This window comes from Globicephala melas, chromosome 5, assembly GCF_963455315.2.
Source record: "Globicephala melas chromosome 5, mGloMel1.2, whole genome shotgun sequence".
Classification (NCBI taxonomy): Eukaryota; Metazoa; Chordata; class Mammalia; order Artiodactyla; family Delphinidae; genus Globicephala; species Globicephala melas.
In genome coordinates, this window is record NC_083318.1 from 109135764 (window position 1) to 109154629 (window position 18866).

The window sequence follows — 18866 nt, forward strand, 5'->3', positions numbered from 1 at the left end:
GACAACCTTTAATTCTCACCAGATGTGAGTACGCTATTTTTTTTGCCATCATCATTAATCTGCCAGGAACCCCATTTCAGACAAGTGTCTCTCTGATTTGTCATAAATCACTCTAGAAGACAATCAAAAGAAACCCTGTGAAACGTGTCTCTCTCCAGAGATACAGTGTTGCAAACAGAGAATCTTACCGAAAACATTCAAGTTCACTGGCCCTCTTGACTAGGCCTCCAGCAAGCACTGCATTCTTGTTTGCTTAACCTCAGAACCTCCAATGTGCCTGGGGTGGGGGGCCATTCTGGCCTGCAAAGGGTTCCCCCAGGGTGTCCTACTTACTCCTCTTTCTCCCCCAGGAGTGCTTCTGGCTTTCTGCAAAATAAGTCATTCTTACAACAAAACCCAAAGGGATTAGTCCTCTATAAGAATGCAACTTTCAGATAAATATATTTGTACATTCTCACTGGAGAGACTAGGTTATTGAGTTGATATTGAAAATACATTAAAAGCCCGTGGTGCTAAGCAGGAGAAAGAAGCACAATTTAAATTCAAAAAAAGGAACACTAAAATGTCACTCATTGGGATCTAGCATTGGCTGACAGCTATTGGGGCACCCCCAGTATGTGGCACTGTCTTGTGACCATGGTATACCCCCCATTAAGGAACCTCAGGAAAGCTGTAGTGGTTTAAGGAGGGGCATTGTGGCCTCCTTGAAAAAATTTCACTTTTGGAATAAGAAAACGGTGTGCAGTACACTCACTTGTCTTTTGTCCTCTGAGCTGACCTTGCATCAAATTGGGGTCAAGATTTCCATCTGGGAGGCGGAGCAGTTAGGACTAGCCAGGGCTGCCATGTCACTTCAGGTGCCTGGGACCAATGTTCACGCTGACACCTCAGGCAGAGAGTTGCTTACTTATTTTCTTTTTACCACAGTCAGTGTAGACATCCATTTCCAATTGCATACAACATTTTTAACGTTTTGAGAGATGGACATAGAGAAAATGAAGACACAATCATTGTTTCTTGAGGGCTAGAAATGGCAGTGGACTATGAAACAGACCTGAAATCTCATCTCTATCAGCAGGGGATGAAGAAAATCTGTTGGATTAAATCGTTATTAAACTCCCCTTTCCTGGGCTGTGGGAGGCAAGGAAAAGGGAGAGGTGCTCAAACTTCACTGGAACATTTAGAAAAAATCTGGCTAAGACGTAGCCCATTGATTGCTACTAGAAGAAGTTGCCTGTGGTTCTGTAATAGTCTTATTATTTAAGGGCAATCACAATCCTGCAATGGTTTTTCCATCTCTATCCCTGATGATTTCCCCCTATTCCTTTCATCATTATAAGTTACTATTTCATGTATTTTTAAGTAACTACTGCCATCCAATAGGTGAATTCCAGGCTTCTAAGCAATGAGAGTTTATCTTTTACGTTAGGACACACAACTTGAAGTAAACTCATTGATTGTATAATTAAAAATCCACAGGCACTAGTGGCAATCTCTTAGCCAATTGATTACACTTTGTTATGCTCGTTTTCATGCTAAAATTAACCGAAGATCCAAGTAAAAACTGCCAGTTTGAATCAGAGGGGGAAAAGCTAGAAAAAGCAGCTTTCAAGTATAGAAATATTGGGTTCAAGACCCGGCACAAAAATGAGAGAACATAAAACAAAATTTCATTTTTATAGAACAGGTCAGGGTCAAGGGCACTACCATTAAAAATAATATTCTATAAATATGGAAATCAGCCCATTGTTCTCTGGAAATGTTGTGACACCTAAGAAGAAACTTGCAGGTGTTGGCATTTTCCGTGAGTAACAAATGCTGACCACCAAGGAAATCCATCAACAAGTGCCCAACCTAGAAAAGAAGAAAAGGGAACTCTAGGAGGAAAAGACACCTCCAGAGAAAACCTGAGTGGTTCTTGTAAACTGAGGAGGGTGGAGGAACTGGGAAACTTGAGTGGAGAAGTAAATCTCAGACCTGATGGTATGAGGAGAAAAGAAACCAACCAAGGAGAACAGGAAAACGACATGAAATGGACAAGCTCGCAAAACAGAAATCCCAAGTAATGCATGTAATGGAGGGTGTTTAAAGGACAATTCATCGAAGGGAACTGCCCGAGACACTAACATGGGTACCTCTGGCATCCCCTTGAGTGGAAGGCAAGATTTTACACTGCAGGTTGGAACAGTCATTTCCATTTCATAAAGCCTACATCTCTGGAAAATTGGGTTCCATGAATTGAGATTTTTCTTACATTAAGCTTTACTTTTAACTTTCCAGTAGTTTTACAGGGGTAATTTATTTGAACCATTCAAAAGGATAGAACAAGCTTGTAAGATAAAAATGAGTCAAAAGTTTTAAAATTAATTGAATAAATCAATTTGATAAGTAGTCAAACAACACTGATTTTTCAGGAAAAATAAATTGCATATCAATTAATAAATCTGAAATTAAATGCAGTCAGTTTTCAAATATCAGTGCTAATGGAGCAAAGGCAGAAATGAGAAACAAGATGCACAGAGAATTCTGAAATCTCATTTCCATTCAATCTTTTCCCCCATTTCCATTTCAGTCTTATTATTGAACAAATTCGAGTTTTACAAAACCTCTCTGTTTCCTTGCTGGTCATTAAATAAACATTTATGAAGCACCTGCTATGTGCCAGGTCCTCAAAAAAACATTCAGAAGAAAGAGACCAGGGCCAAGGGGCTGACCAGGACCCTAATAATAACAGAGTTGGTTTCAGTCGTTTCCTTTTATCACCCCAGCAAAATGCAGAGCATAACTTAGAATTAATAAAAAGAAAAAAATGCCCTTAGTATGTATGGATATCCTTATCACTTTTCTTCTCGAAAATAGAGTTTTCACTGGCTCTCATTTTTAATCCTGATTTCTGTATGAACAAGAAAATAGCAGCTGGGGAGAAATGGAGAAGGAACAGAAACTAGGCAAAAAGCAAAAGCAAAGTATATAGAAAATTAAGATATGAAGAGAAAAGCAGAGTATAATTCATCTACGAACAACATTGAAGTTAACCTCAATTTTTCCTAGCAGATGAAGAGCTATAAAAATGGATTTATAAATGGGAATGTCCTGCTTGACAAGCAAAAGGCTTATGTAGAGAGGATGTAGGAGTAAGACAGAAATGATGTCCATCCCAACAAATAGCCAGGAGGAAAGGAAGCTGGAGAAATCAGTGAGCCGGAGCATCTGCTCCACATTCATTACAGAAGAGACCTGTCAGGAAGTCTAGGACACAAGGAGCAGGTCAGGTCCATGATATGAGGAGCTCCTTCTACAAACTGTTTTCTTTTTTTTTTTAACCATTTTTTTAAATTGAAGTATAGTTGATTGACATGTTGTGTTAGTTTCAGGTCTATAGCAAAGTGATTCAGATACTATATGTATTCTTTTTCAGATTCTTTTCCATTATAGGTTACTACAAGATATTGAATAGAGTTCCCTGTGCTACACAGTAGGTTCTTGTTGTTTACCTATTGAATATTTTATATATAGTAGTGTGTATCTGTTAATCCCAAACTCCTAATTTATCTCTCCCCCCCCACACCGCTCTCCCCTTTGAGATAAGTTTGTTTCACAAACCATTTTCTTACCTACTCATTCCACAAACATTGGAGGTGCACCTATTGTGAGCTAGGCAACCAAAGAAACCTATCCACCTCAATGGTGTGCAATAAGTTTTTTTTTTTAACCAATAAACGAAAGAAGAATATAATGAACGATCAAGCCAATGCTTCAGAAAATCCACCCATCCTTTAGCACCTGCAGCTCCTGCTAGGTATTTCCTTATCCTCGGCTTCTGTTGGGTTCTCTCTCATCTACCCATTAATAAGGACTCTTAAATCCCAATCGCTATGACTTCAAACTCTCACGGGCCACACCAACCAAGTGAACTCAAGTGAATCCGGTCTATTAATGTTGAGGAATCTGAATAAAGGCAGGCTGTAGAATTCCAAGAAATAAGATTAATAAATCTTATTCTTACTTCCGACACTCACGGGCAAAATGGAAATATAAGTGTTACATTGCCAAATACCACAGAGAGAGCAGATATCTCCATTAGATAGTTCTAGTGTCTCGTAGAGAAAAGTGCCCCTAATTTGAGCCCTCACGCTCAGCCCCATGCCTTTCTGCTGTAATAAGACATGAACTGTGCATGATGTGATCTCAGGTGTCCATGACACTGGGTGGGATGACATTGCAGGTCTTGACACGTTCTAACGGTGAAGCACAGGCTCACACTAAAGTCAAATATGTGATGCCAAGGGTTGAGAAGAGATGCATACCAGAGGCTGAAGAGTGTCACCCAAACACACGCCAATGCCAACACCCGGAACAGAAGTGTCACAGACCCAACTTAACTACAGAAATCCAGAAGGAATTCTTCCAGAATTCAGTGCCTGACCAACACTGTCCCAGAACCCAGAGCTTAAGGAATACTAAACTCTTTACACCTGACACGTATATATATATTTTTAAAGCTCCCCAGGTGATCTCAGATTGAGAACCACAACTACAGCATCACAAAACTTCTGGTTCTTCCTCCTCCTCCAGGCTCCTTCGTGAAAATGACAGGCTCTTGAAACATTAAAAATTCACTAGATAGTGTATTTGACAGCGTCACAAGCCTTGCCCAAGACTAAATCCTTAGGAACATGCTTGTCGATCCAAAATAATTGTGGGAAATTGTAGAGTAAATTAAGTGGTTGACTGATCAAGGCAGTGGTGAAATGTGGCCCGTGCCTTAAGGAAGAGAACGATATGGTCTCTTGGGGCCCTTCCCCTAAGTTGTTTTCCCCTGCAGGGGAGGAGAAAACCTTTCCTTTACCCATCTTAGGTTCCTTGGCTAGAGCCCTGCAAATTAGACTGACAAAAAAAACCAAACAGATCAACAAGAGAAAAACAAACAGAAGTTTATTCCCACATGCATTGCACAGACACACAGGAGTAGTCAGCAATAAGTAACTCAAAGGGGTGGTTAGAACTTGGGCTGATATAACATCTTAACAAAAGACGAATAAATTTTGTAGAAAAGTGACAAGACAAAGGAAAAGAGCTTTAGGCTTTCACGGGTAGCAAACTCTGGGGAGGTAAATATATGGGGGAAACTAATGGAAGTTAAGCGTTGTTCTGTGGATTCCTGTGGTGCTGCCACCTCTGGGCTGATAAGAGTCTAGAGTTGTCTCCTGTGATTAACAATTGCCTTACCCTTCCTAGTAGGAAGGCAGAGGGCTGAGAGGTTTTCTTGTCTACTTTTTTTTTTTAATTGCCTTCAGCTCAAAATAATCCTTATGCCAGAGTCGCATATTTGGAAGGAGCATACTCTGAACTCCTACACCCCTTCAAGGCTGTTTGGTGGGCTGGAAAGCCCTCTGTGCTCTCCCCATCAAGTTACTCTCTCTATGTCATCACCCAGTTGATTTCTTCTTTGGCACTTGTCACTGAGTAACTAGTAATTACTTAGTATATTAGAAGTGATATTTTGAAAATTATTTAATTAGCTTTTCCTGTTTGCTTTTGTACTAGCAGGCCCAAGGTGTCCATCTGCCATGGGGGAGATTAGAATTTGCTGTGGGAAGTAACAAACAAAAAGGATAAGGGTGGTATCCACTTGTAACATGCAAAATAGGATTAGGCAGCAAAACAATAGATTTACTAGCCAGGCATTTGTATTGAGAGGATTTTCCAAAGTCCTCTAATAGCCACTTTATGAAGGGCCATTGGTAGGGCTCTTCTCTTGTGTCCAGAGAAGCTATCCCTTTCCTCCTAAGACAGGAAAGCTGACGAGGCTTGCTGCTCAGTAGGGGGAGGATGTAACAAAGGGGAAGTTAAAGAACTAAAACAAACAACAAAAGCCTGGGGAAGACTGGGGTAGTGGAGAGGAAGAAGAGAGAAGAGAGAGTCTGTGGACCAGCTTTGAACCAGACAACGGTAGTTGCCGTAGATAAATGAGGATGTGAGGGTAACACCAAGGGCAAGTACGGGCTCTTGCTCCCACCTTCTGTTAGGGTTCTAGAAGAGACCACCCAACTTCGAACTTGGCCACTGCAAATTGGCCCCGCAATGTCATTGGGCAGATGAGGCTCTGAGCCACTCTTGTTCCCATCGAATAGGAACTGAGTTGAGAACAAAGAATCCTGACATTTTGGTTAGCCTGTGCAGACTTTCTGTGGAAACATGTACCATCTCTGTCAGGTTTATTGAAAGAGTGAAACTAGTTTTACAAAGTGAAACTATAGTGTTTGTACCCACTCCAGCCAATATTTTGCAGGATAGTGAATTCTAGACACCCAAGCAGGAGTCAGGGGCCCTTTTCTATCAAGTACCGACATTTCCCCAACTCCCAACCCTGTAACTGTGAATACAGACATTTGCTTACTCATCCATCAGTCATCATTTATTAAGCACTGTGGTGTCCCATGTTCTGGGATATGTACAGCTGAGACAGAACTGTCCTCAAGGGGTTCACAATGCAGTAGGAAGAGGTGACAATGTAAAAAAAGTTTAAAATACTGCTATGAATTGAACTGTGTCCCCAGAGAGATATATTAAAGCCCCAATCACTGGTACCTCAGAATGGGACCTCGTTAGGAGATAAGGTTTTTGCAGATGTAATCAGGTGAATGGTAGCAGAATCGACCACCCCAAAAATGATTGCAGTAGTTCAAGACAGGCCACCTCAAATCATGACCCTTTAGTATTTTGATGATTTTGAGCTGTAAGCACTTGAGAAATGGCAAGTGCAGGGAGAGGATTTCCGTGAACTCCCCTTAACTACCTAAAGACAGATCCTCCAAAAGGAACTCCGTTATCATAAATCCCTCCCCGGGGGTTTCATGAACCAGGGAAGATGGACTCTCATCACAGGAGAAGACATTAGAGGTGGGCCACAGCCAGACAGACTTGGTCCCAAACCATCACACCTTCTATTCTTCCAAGGGCTCCTTCATCTTTCCCAAGAATCATTTCCTCTCCCCTAAGAGGCCAACATCCCCCTGCCCCCTTCTCTATTAAGATGGTATTTAAGCCCGAATTCTAAGCCACCTCAGAGAGTTACTCATTTTCCCTTGAGTGTCTCCCATTTATACATGAGGTATACATGTTAATAAACATCTGTTTGATTTTCTCTTGTGAATCTGTCTTTTCTTATAGGGGTCTCAGCTAAGAACTCAGAAGGGTAGAGGGAAGATTATTTTCCTCTTCTATACAAGTTAAGATGAGGTCACACTAGAGAAGTGGGGCCCTAATCCAACACAACTGGTGTCCTTAGATGAAGAGGTTAAGAGACACAGACGCACACAGGGGAGGACACCATGCGGAGGAGTAAACAGAGACTGGAGTTAGGATGCCACAAGCCGAGGACAACAAGAATTGCAGGCAGCCGCCAGGACCTGGGAGAGAGACGTGGAAACAATTCTCACTCAGAATCTCCAGTGGGACCCAACCCTTCTGACACTTTGATCTGGGACTTCTAGCCTCCAGAGCTATACAAGGATACATTTCTATTGTGCTAAACCACCCAGTTTGTGGTAATGTTTCAGAGCAGCTTGAGGAAACCAGCACAAGTATCATGCGAGGGATGCTTCAATGGGGGACACTTCATTCTCATAGGGCTGGGAAGCGCAGTGAAAGGAGCATCTTCTTCTGTAGAAAATGGAACGCTCTGTCTCATGGGCATGGTACAGAGGTGACTGCAAGCAGCAGCTGCACGAAGTTGCCAACTCAGCCAGAAAGACACAGGAAACCTAAAAAAGAGACTTCTCCATACACAGAACCTGTTTTGTGGCTCCCAGAGGAAACCAAGCCTATGGTGAACCAAGATGGAAGTTAGTCTCAGCATGTAGGGCAAAGACGTTTCTAACTGTAGAACAAAGGAAATGAGGAATTTATGACAAAGCTTGAAAGCAGGAGATGGAACAATGATTCTCTAAGTCTGTGTGAGTTGCTTTAGTGCCTTAAGTGGAGGAGCCCTAGGAAATGAGGCATCAAGGGAACAATGGAAATTCATAATATGCAGATGCAGACAGCCGGCCACTGATGTTCTGTGGAAAAAATGGGACGAAATGATGTTCAATCTCTTTCTCAATGAGATATTATCATCTTTATTATTATGACTTCCACTTTATCTACCAAGCTGGTATTTCAAGAAAGGATTTCTTAGTTGAAATGAATTCCTATCTTTTTCTACCAGATTCTGAGAATAAATGCATACCCCAGAGAAGGCGTATTTGGAATTCCAAGGGGTATTCTAGGTAAAATCTACTCTGCCATTCTTTTAAAACATATGAGATCGGTTGCACAAATACATTCATGCCGAACCATTTCTAAAAGAAATGGACATCAAGCTCCACAGATCATTTCTGAGTTTTTATTCCCATATTAAATGTCATTGTAAATCATAGAAAGAGTAGAGGCAAAAAAACTTGAGCTATTGTTTCACATTGCAGGAAATGTTATTTTTTCCCGATTCCAGCTTAACTGAAATTATTACCTTGCAAGGAAATGTTTCAAAATACAGGTAGGAGGAAACACATACATTTTTCTCAGTCAGACGATTAAGCAGGATCATTGGCAAGTCTTCTGAAAAAAACATATTAACCTTCTGTTTTTCAGAGACGGATTACCCAGGTCTGACTACTCCCTCCTACTGTTGACTGATCAAAGTCAAGGAGAAAAGGCTGAATGAGTCAGGAGCTTCCCAGGCCCTTCTCAATCCTTCTGATATGTTTGCATTTTAAGCTTTACCTCTGTGAAAGGGTATTTGGTTCAGAAAGCATTATTTTCTGTGGCGCAACCTAAAATTTCAGGACACAGTAAGCAACATTCTCCTCCTTTTATGGATAAGGCCAGCTCTGCAAGTCCAGAAATAAGTGATATTAGAAAGAAACAAACAAACAGAAAATTCCCATGCAATTAAGGACCCCAAATCCAAATGGGTAATTTAGATTAACATGTACTCTTTTCCTAATGTTAATTCACTTGTTCATTTATTGGATTTCAAAATTGCACCCTATGCCCTCCAGCCTCAGCCAACAAAGACATAATTTAAAATACTGAGACACAAATGTGCTATTTATTACTGTGTAAAAGAGCCATTATTACAGTGACTTTTTTTTCTCCAGGAAGCTAGCTCTTTTCAAGTTATTTACCATGTTGTCAATTATTACCATCATTAATAATGATAATGATAATCATTAAGAACTAGCAATGTGCTAGGGAATAAATAGAGCACAGAGCCAGTCATGGTCCCAAACTAGTGAAACAATGGTGATTTTTGTTTCACCCCAGATTTTACAAAGTGAGGACGGCAGATAGCAGGACAGTCTTTACCCATTATCCTCCCTCATCTTTTGAGTTTCAAAGCTCCCCGTTTGCAATTCCCTGGGCACGCAGAGGGTGTGAATTCACAGTCGCCCTCTTTTGCATGACCTGGCAGGTACCCCAGCCCATGCAGTTCCTCAGGCTGGCACTAATTACCAGATTCCCCCACCAGCTGAGAGGGACTGGATGTTAGTCCCACTGGGTGCGCTATTAGTGGAATCTGTTGTCAAGTCACAAGACAAGATGCCAGTCTGGCAGTATCCTGCAAACTGGAAGTATATGGGGGAAACACAGACACCCTGTCTGACGATGAATAGCTAAGCTGTGAAACCAAGTGACGGGGCACCTACTAGAAATGAGCCTGTCAAAAATGACTGCACTGTATGAGATGGAGTATGATGTATTCTTCTGTCTGTCTATTCGCCTGCCTGTGCCCCCTTCAGCTTCATAAATGCATGTGTATGTCTATAACAGAGTCAATAACAACTGAATTTCTTGGGAAGTACCTTGCTTGGGTTCATGTGTTCTGATAACATTCTTCACATAAATCTAAGTGAAACATTAAGGGCAAGAGTAGAAATTATATAATAGCTCTTTTCTAAGGAATCATTCTTTGGAAGAATTGATCTCACGATTTTCAGGGATGCTTAGAATGAAATAGACAATTTATTTTTATCATATTATAGAAGTTGACTTAATACAAACTTAAAGGCATACCCCTCCCTACAATGTCTCCCAAGATTCTGAAGCTTTACACTGAACATGAGGAATATGGCTATGAAAGAAAAGTAGTAGCCCTTCTTGTTGTCCTCTGCCCCCTTCTTGGCCTAGCTGTCCATACGACAGGGGCTGGAAAGAAAACCACGCAACACTGGCCAGAGGAGTGCTGGCGGATCGTACCCTGGTTGGTGACATTTCTGTTTCATGGCCCCATTTCCTATTTATCCTATTTTTTTTTCCACCTAGAGACTACCAAATAAACACAGAGGATCAGAAAGGCTCTCCACGTGCACGTGTTTGTGTGCACACACACACAAACCCCTAAAACATAAGCTTTTCTGAAAGCCAGAAGTAGAGATCATTTAACAAGAAGGAAGGCAAGTACTCATTCTCTTATAGCCCTCGTAACCTAGTTATTCAGTTTTCAAAAACTTTCTCTTCAGAGGCAGTGGATAGAGACCCAGAAAAACTATGCATACATACAAACACTACATATGGACACAGGACACATGTATACATGATACAGATCAACTTCTGCTCTTGAAATTACACATTATTCTGAGATCCAAATACAACCTTAGCTTTTGTAGAATTATCTCAGTGGGAGTTATCTGTGTGTATTAAAGGGTGAAATTCAGTCTAAGCTAATTAAGTTTGTTTTGCTTTTATCATTTAGACATGTAGAGTGGTATTCTCAAAATATATTTATTGTGTTTTTAAGAAGGACTTTTTTCTTACATACACTTTTAAGTTAAAAGTGCTATGGATAGGGCTTCCCTGGTGGCGCAGTGGTTGAGAGTCCACCTGCCGATGCGGGGGACACGGGTTCGTGCCCCAGTCTGGGAAGATCCCACATGCCGCAGAGCAGCTGGGCTCGTGAGCCATGGCCGCTGAGCCTGCGCGTCCGGAGCCTGTGCTCCGCAACGGGAGAGGCCACAACAATGAGAGGCCCGCGTACCGCAAAAAAAAAAAAAAAAAAAAGTGCTATGGATAAGGACTTAGTTGTCAATAACAATCAATTTTTCTTCATTGGGAGTTACAGACCTATATCAAATTATTTCTCATAGAGACATTTTCCTTCAATTTTTAGAAGAGGGAGAAGGTAGAAGGAATATTGAGATTTTTATTTAAATGACCTGAGATTTGTGTCTTTAAACTTCCAATTAAAGAGCGCAGTTTTGCAGCTGAACATTCTGTAAACCTATCAGTTAAAAGCCTATGTAGTTTGATGGCATGTCACCTCCAACCCCTGATTAGCAAATTGCAGGCCAAGCTTGAACGCTTAAGCAACGCTGCTGCTTGTGTCAATTTGGAGGACTAGATCATTACAGTTTGGTAATTTAGATAAATCCTTGCAGCCTATACTTCTTCTCTCTGTAGAGATCTGTAGAGAAGGCACTCAGGGCCAAATTACACACTACATTTTCCTTATAAGAACATGTCAAAGAAATGTGCATTGATGGAATTTATAAGAGTTCATCGCATTCACTATCTGAAATTACCTTGTTCGTTTACTCATTTATGGGTTGTCTCCTCCTATAAAATGTAAGCTCCATGAGGTCACAGACCTCGTCTCTCCTGGGCACTGCTGTATCTCCAGATCATTGCACAGAGCTCAACAAGTATTTGTTAAATGGATAGATTCATTGATTCATCCATTCCTCAGGTATTATAGACGAGAAAAAGAAGTTCCCTGCCTTGGAGAAGTTCAGTCTTTTAGAGGAGACACAAACACCGGACCACTACGGTGCAAGTACGTGAGCCTTGGGGAAGGCAGCAAACACTAGATATTACTCTTAAAAATATAAGCTACATATTACCTTCATGTATCATATATGTGCTATATATGAACATCGACATATTCACTATACTACCCAACAGTGATTACGTATTCAACAAATATTCACTGAGTACTTGGGCAATGCTGCCATGCTTATAATTTAGAACCAAGTCAGAGCATGAAGCTGGCAGTCCCAGGGCAGAGGCAGCTTAGAGTCAAAGACAGGCTGGGGTAAAGCTGGGGCTGATGAGTGGCTTAGCCAATCTAGTCACTGGTTGAGGTAAGCAACTAGTCTTGGAATATTTGAAAGTCAGGAGGGCAAAGTTCAGTAAGTTCTATAAGTTCTCAACTTTTGCATCAAATGGAAAGGGCATGGTGTCTGAAGCTATTCACAGATGCCAGTGAAGTCAGGAAGACTGACTAGGAGATAATTCAGCCCTCTTCCCCTTGTTGTTTCCCAATTTCAGGGTTCTACTTTTCAAGACAGAATCAGTACTTGGCCCAGAGCCCTGACATCAAAATGTCTTCAAATGTTCTCACTCTATCCACCCCTGGCTTAAGGACCTAGGGGACCAGGGACACAGGACTGGAGGCCCTTTAGATAATGAGCCACCTTGTGCCAGGACAAGTCATCTCTATTTATTTATTATGTGCAAATTTATTTTAGCACTCAGATTAAATTACATGGCTCCAAATGATGACTCAATGCAGGGTTGATACAGTTGCTTTGTTGTTTCGCAGCTAATAACAATATAGTAGCTAATATTCATTGAGTGGTGATTATGTGCCAGGGCACCATTCTAGACACTTTCTATTGACTAACCTGTTTAATATTCATAACCACCCTATAGGGTGGCTACTGTTACTATCCCATCTTACAGATGGGCAAACAGGCCCAGAGAGGTTGAGTAATTTGCCCCAAATCACACAACTCATAAATGGTAGGATGCGACAGAGCACACACACCTGGCCCCAGAACAAGCAAACCCCTAACCACTGAAAATTGCTACCCTATTTTGAATGCCAGCTAAGTGCCAGGGGCTTTACATTTACTTTTATCTCTGTAAGTCTGTTTCAAACAGCAACACTGCAAGGTAGGCATTCTTTTCCTCATTTTTCAGACAAAGATACTATGGATGGCCCCAAAAGTTCTGAAATCAGGGTGTGAACCCTGTCTGTCTGTCTGTCTGAAAGGCCTATGTTCCATCCATTGCTCAGAGCTTCTTCTGTGATCTTCCTTCCCACTGACCTTGAATACTATCTTACCTGAGTCTTGCTTTTTCTATTCCTGATTTATTTAGTTTTCCCTGGTCAAAATAGCAACAACAAATTTTAATTAAGTGTTCATTAGGAGGTGCTGTGTTCCTTTCTGAGAGCCTTAATTTTTCACAGTAATATACCACTATATATATTTCCAATAATGTTCATTTACATGCCCTCATTTGATCATCATAACATCCCTAGCATAAAAGGTAGGCATTATTGTCCCCCATTTCTGGAATGAATAAACCTTATGAGCGAGAGAGAGGGAGAGAGAGAGAGAGAGAGAGAGTAACATGCCCAAGGGGCTTGCACCTCGTCCTGCTCTACTTTCATTTACTTGCTTTTGTTTCTACTTTGTGTAAACATCCCGAAGCAAAGGTCGATAGGTGGGAGAATCGGGCCAACAAAAGGAAATACGCTCCCATCTCTGAGAGACTCATATGGATTTCTGCAATAGCTCCCCTGCCTGCAATAAAAATATCTGAAAAGATATCACAGGGTTCTAGTTAAATACAGAGGACTGGACACTTGTATTTACCATTTCTTCTTCTTGAAATTATATAAAAATTACAGAAAATACATAAACAGAGCATAAACCCACAATAATAAAGATACTGAGACAGAAGATGATCAATCTAGATGGCCCAACATCTGAAGAGTAGGAGCCCTGGGAAGAGAGAACAGAGGGAGATTACTAGAAAAATAATTCAAAATTTTTATCCACAACTGAAAGACATAAATTTTCAGATTGAGATGGTCAATGGAATGCCCAGCTCAAGAGATGAAAAACGACCCACATAAAGAGATAATGTTATGAAATTTCAGAATGTTAGGAATAAAGAGAAGATCCAAAAAGCATCCAGAGAAAAAAACAGGGGACATAAAAAGACTGAGAAGCAAATGGCCTAGCACTTCTCAACAGTAGTATTGAAAACTAGAATAAAACAATGGCTTCAAGAAGCCTAGGGGGAAAAGAAAAAAATTCTGAGGAAAATTATTTATTAAAAATTATATTTGAATTTTAAGCTCATCCAAATTACCAATCAAGTATGAGGTTAGAACAAAGATGCTGTAAGATATGTATCTCAAAAATATTTACTGCCAATGTGTCCTTTCCCAAGAAGCTACCAGAAAATGTGCCTTACCAAAACAAGGAAATAAAGCAAGAAAGAAGACAGCGGATGGGAATGAGGAAGTAGAGGTCCAACATATTAAAAAAGTGAATGGAATCCCCAGGATGATGACAGGATTATTCAGGAATACAGTTGTGTATCAGGACCAGGGAGCAACCAGCTCAGATTGGAACAAGAGGAAACAGAATGTTCCAGGAACATGTCTCTAAAACAAGGATGAAATTGATAGACAAATATATGTTTGGCTGTCCTGAGATGCAATTTACACTTAAATTAAAAGCTTAGAAATAAACTAGGGACATACAAAACTAAGCAAAGGAAAAATAATTCATTAAAAAATTTAAAAATAGGGCTTCCCTGGTGGTGCAGTGGTTGGGAGTCCGCCTGTAGATGCAGGGGACGCGGGTTCGTGCCCCGGTCCGGGAGGATCCCACGTGCCGCGGAGCGGCTGGGCCCGTGAGCCATGGCCGCTGAGCCTGCACGTCCGGAGCCTGTGCTCCGCAACGGGAGAGGCCACAGCAGTGAGAGGCCCGTGTACTGCCAAAAAAAAAAAAAAAAAAAAAAAAAAAAATTTAAAAATATATGTAACTACAATATACTACATAACCCAGCTTTGAATCATATTAACATAATAATATAAACATTGAGTACTGAGTGAATAAAACTATGACATAACTGTATTGGAAGAATGGGTGAAGGGAACTGGGAGTGGTATAGGCATATGGGTGTAAGAGCGGTAAACTTTTCATTTTCAATAGTAAAATAAATAGATACTATTTAAAACAAGAAAACAATTTGCAGCACAATGTTGTTGTTTTTGTCTGAAAATGAAGGTAAATATTAGGAGAAACAGAAAAAAGAGTTGAAAATAGTTGCCTCTAAGAAATGAGAATCAGAATGAGAAAGAAGATGGCAGAGAGGATATAGTTCTTAGCAATTCTGACAGAAATGTTGTTGTCTACCATTCTTCTCTTTTTCCTTGGTAATAGAATCCCAATTTTATTCAGGAGAGCAGTATGCCAAGATAAAATACCAGGTTTCTCTGTACCTCTGCAACTAGATGTGGCAATATGGGCTTCATTCTGGCCACTGAGATGTAAGCAGAAGTTGTTGGGTATGACATAACTTTTATCTTTCCCTTTTTTCCTTTCTGCTTCCTGGAATGCAGACATAAAAATGGCTGGAGCTTATTGTGACTAAGGACAGAGAAGCAGAAAGCTAGAAGGAGCTTATGTTCCTGATAACATCAGGAACTGCCAAACTAGCCCTGGACTATCTAGCACTAAACAGCTTGTACTATAAATAATAAGCCTTATATATTTAAGACACCAACATTTGGAGGTTTCTGTTAAATGCAGCTGAATCTAATTCTAAGCAATCCATATGCTTTAAGTATGTATCTGGCTTATAAAACTATGCATGTGTACCTTGTGTCAAAATTAAAATTGAAAGAAGGGATGGATGGTCAGCAAATACATAAAGAAAAGAACTGCCAAGTACCCACTTTGGAAAAGTTCTTTAGGACCCTGAATATCCACGTGATGAATGACTTCATTGCTAAAGACATGTCTGAGATAAAAAATACACTGGATGGAACTTATGGTAGATGAGACATTAAAGAAAGAAAAAAAAAAGATTTCTGACTTGAAGATAACAGTAATAGAAACTATCTAAATAAAAATGCACAGAGAAAAATGAAATTTAAAAACTGAAAAGACCCTCAGTAAACTGTGGGATATCTTTAAGAAGCCTAATATCTATGAAATTGGAGTTCCTGAAAAAGAGGTGGGGTGAAGGAAGAGATGGATGAAAGAAATATTTGAAGAAATAATGACTGAAAATTTTCCATATATGGAGAAACCTATATATCCACAGATCTAAGAAACTAGACAAATCACAAATAGCATCCTTTAATAGAATAAAAATTTTATTAAATTTTATTAAATTGCTAAAATCCAGTGATAAAAAGAAAATCTTAAAATCAGCCAGAGGGGAAAAAATCATGCTAGGTACAGAAGAGCAGTAAAGATTACAGCAGATTTCTTATCAGATACAATGGAAGTGAGAAGACATTGGAATGATACCTATAAAGTAAAGGGGGTAAAAAAACCCAACAATTGTCAACCAAGAATTCTACCATGAGACAAATGAAATGAAAACACAATGATCCAAAATCTATGGGATGCAGCTAAAGCAGTTCTAAGAGGGAAGTTTATAGCAAAACAAGTTTACATCAGGAAACAAGAAAACTTTCAGACAACCTAACCTCAAACCTAAAGGAGCTAGAAAAAGAAGAACAAACAGAATCCAAAGGTAATAAAAGAAAAGAAATCATAAAGATCAGAGCACAAATAAATGGAATAGAGAGTAAAAAAAATAGAAAAGATGAAACTAAGAGCTTGTACTTTGAAAAGATAAACAAAATTGATAAACCTTTAGCCAGATTCATCAAGAAAAAAAAAAGAGAGAGGGCCCAAATCAATAAAATCAGAAATTAAAAAGGAGAAGTTACAACCAACACCACAGAAATACAAAAGATCATAAAAGATTACTACAAACAATTATATGCCCCAAAAATGGGCAACCTAGAAGAAATGGAGAAATTCCTAGAAACATACAATCTCCCAAGTCTGAACCAGGAAGAAATAGAAAATATGAACACACCAATAATCAGTCATTTAATTTGAATCAGTAATTTTAAAAACTCCCAACAAACAAAAAGTCCAGGACCAGATGGCCTCACAGGTAAATTCTACTAAACGTTTAGAGAAGAGTTAACACCTATGCTTCTCAAACTATTCCAAAAAATTTCAGAGGAAGGAATGCTTCCAAACTCATTCTAAAAGGCCAGCATCATAGTGATATAAAAACCAGACAAAGACATTACAAAAAAAAGAAAATTACAAGCCAGTATCACTGACCATAGATGCAAAACTTCTCAAAAAAATATTAGCAAACCAAATTCAACAATACACTAAAAGGATCACACACTGTGATCAAGTGGGATTTATCCCAAAGGTGCAAGGATGGTTCAATATCTGCAAATCAATCAACATGATATACTACATTAACAATTGAAGAATAAAATCATATGATCATTAAATGTAGAAAAAGCTTTGGACAAAATTCAACATCCATTTATAATTTAAAACTCTCAACAAAGCAGGTATAGAGGAAACAAAACTCAATGTAATAAAGTCCATATATGACAAATCTTCAGCTAACATCATACTCAATGATGAAAAGCTGAAAGCATTTTCTCGAAGATTAGGAACAACATGAAGATGCCCACTCTCGCCACTTTTATTCACACATAGTATTGCAAGCCCTAACCACAGCCATCAGACAAGAAAAAGAAATAAAAGGCAACCAAATTTGAAAGAAGTAAAATTGTCAGTGTTTGTAATTGACATGGTACTATGTATAGAAATCCTAAAGATGCCACCAAAAAGCTGTTACAGCTAATAAATGAATCTAGTAAAATTGCAGGATACAAAATTAATATGTAGAAATCTGTTGTATTTCCATACACTAATAATGACCTAGTCAAAAAGAGAAATTAAGAAAACAATCTCATTTACAAGTGCATCACAAAGAATAAAATACCTAGGAACAAATCTAACCAAAGACGTAAAAGGCTTGTACTCTGAAAAATATAAGACATTGATGAAGGAAACTGAAAGTGATACAAATAAGTGGAAAGATATTCCATGCTCATGAATTGGAAGAATTAATATTGTTAAAGTGACCCTACAACACAAGGCAATCTACAGATTTAATACAATCCCTTTCAAAATACCAAAGGCATTTTTCACAGAACCAGAACAAACAATTCTAAAATTTGCATGAAAATGCAAAGAACCCTGAATAGCCAAAGCAATCTTGAGAAAGAAGGATAAGGAAATAAGCAAAGCAAAGAAAGACAAGCACCATGTGATTTTATTTATATGTGTGGAATCTAAAAAACAAAACAAACAACAAAACAGAAACAGACTCCTAGATACAGAGAACAAACTTGTTGTTGCCAGTGTGGAGGGGAGTAGGAGGATGAGGCAAATAGGTGAGGGAGATTAAGAGGTACAAATTTCCATTTACAAGATACATAAGTCACAGGAATGTAATGTACAGCATAGGGACTATAGTCAATAACATTGTAATAATTTTGTATGGTGACGGATGGTAATTTGACTTATTATGGTGATCATTTTGTAATATACAAAAATATTGAATCACTATTTTAGACACATGAAACTAATATAGTATTGTAAGTCAATTACACTTCAATTAAACAGTGGAAATATTTACATTTAAAAAAAGAAATTAAAATTTTAAAACAGTACCATCTATAATAGCACCAAATATAATATACTTAAGGATAAATCTGACAAAATTATGCCAGACATATACACTGAAAACTATGAAACATTGCTGAGAGAAATTAAAGAAGAACTAAATGAATTACACAAGACTCAATATTGTTAAATGTCAGCTCTCCCCAACTTAATCTACAGATTCAATGCAATCTCAAAGTCCCAGCAACTTTTTTTGTAGAGATTGAGAAACGGATTCTAAAATTTATATGGAAATACAAAGGACTAGAATAGTCAAAAGAACTTTGAAAAGGAACA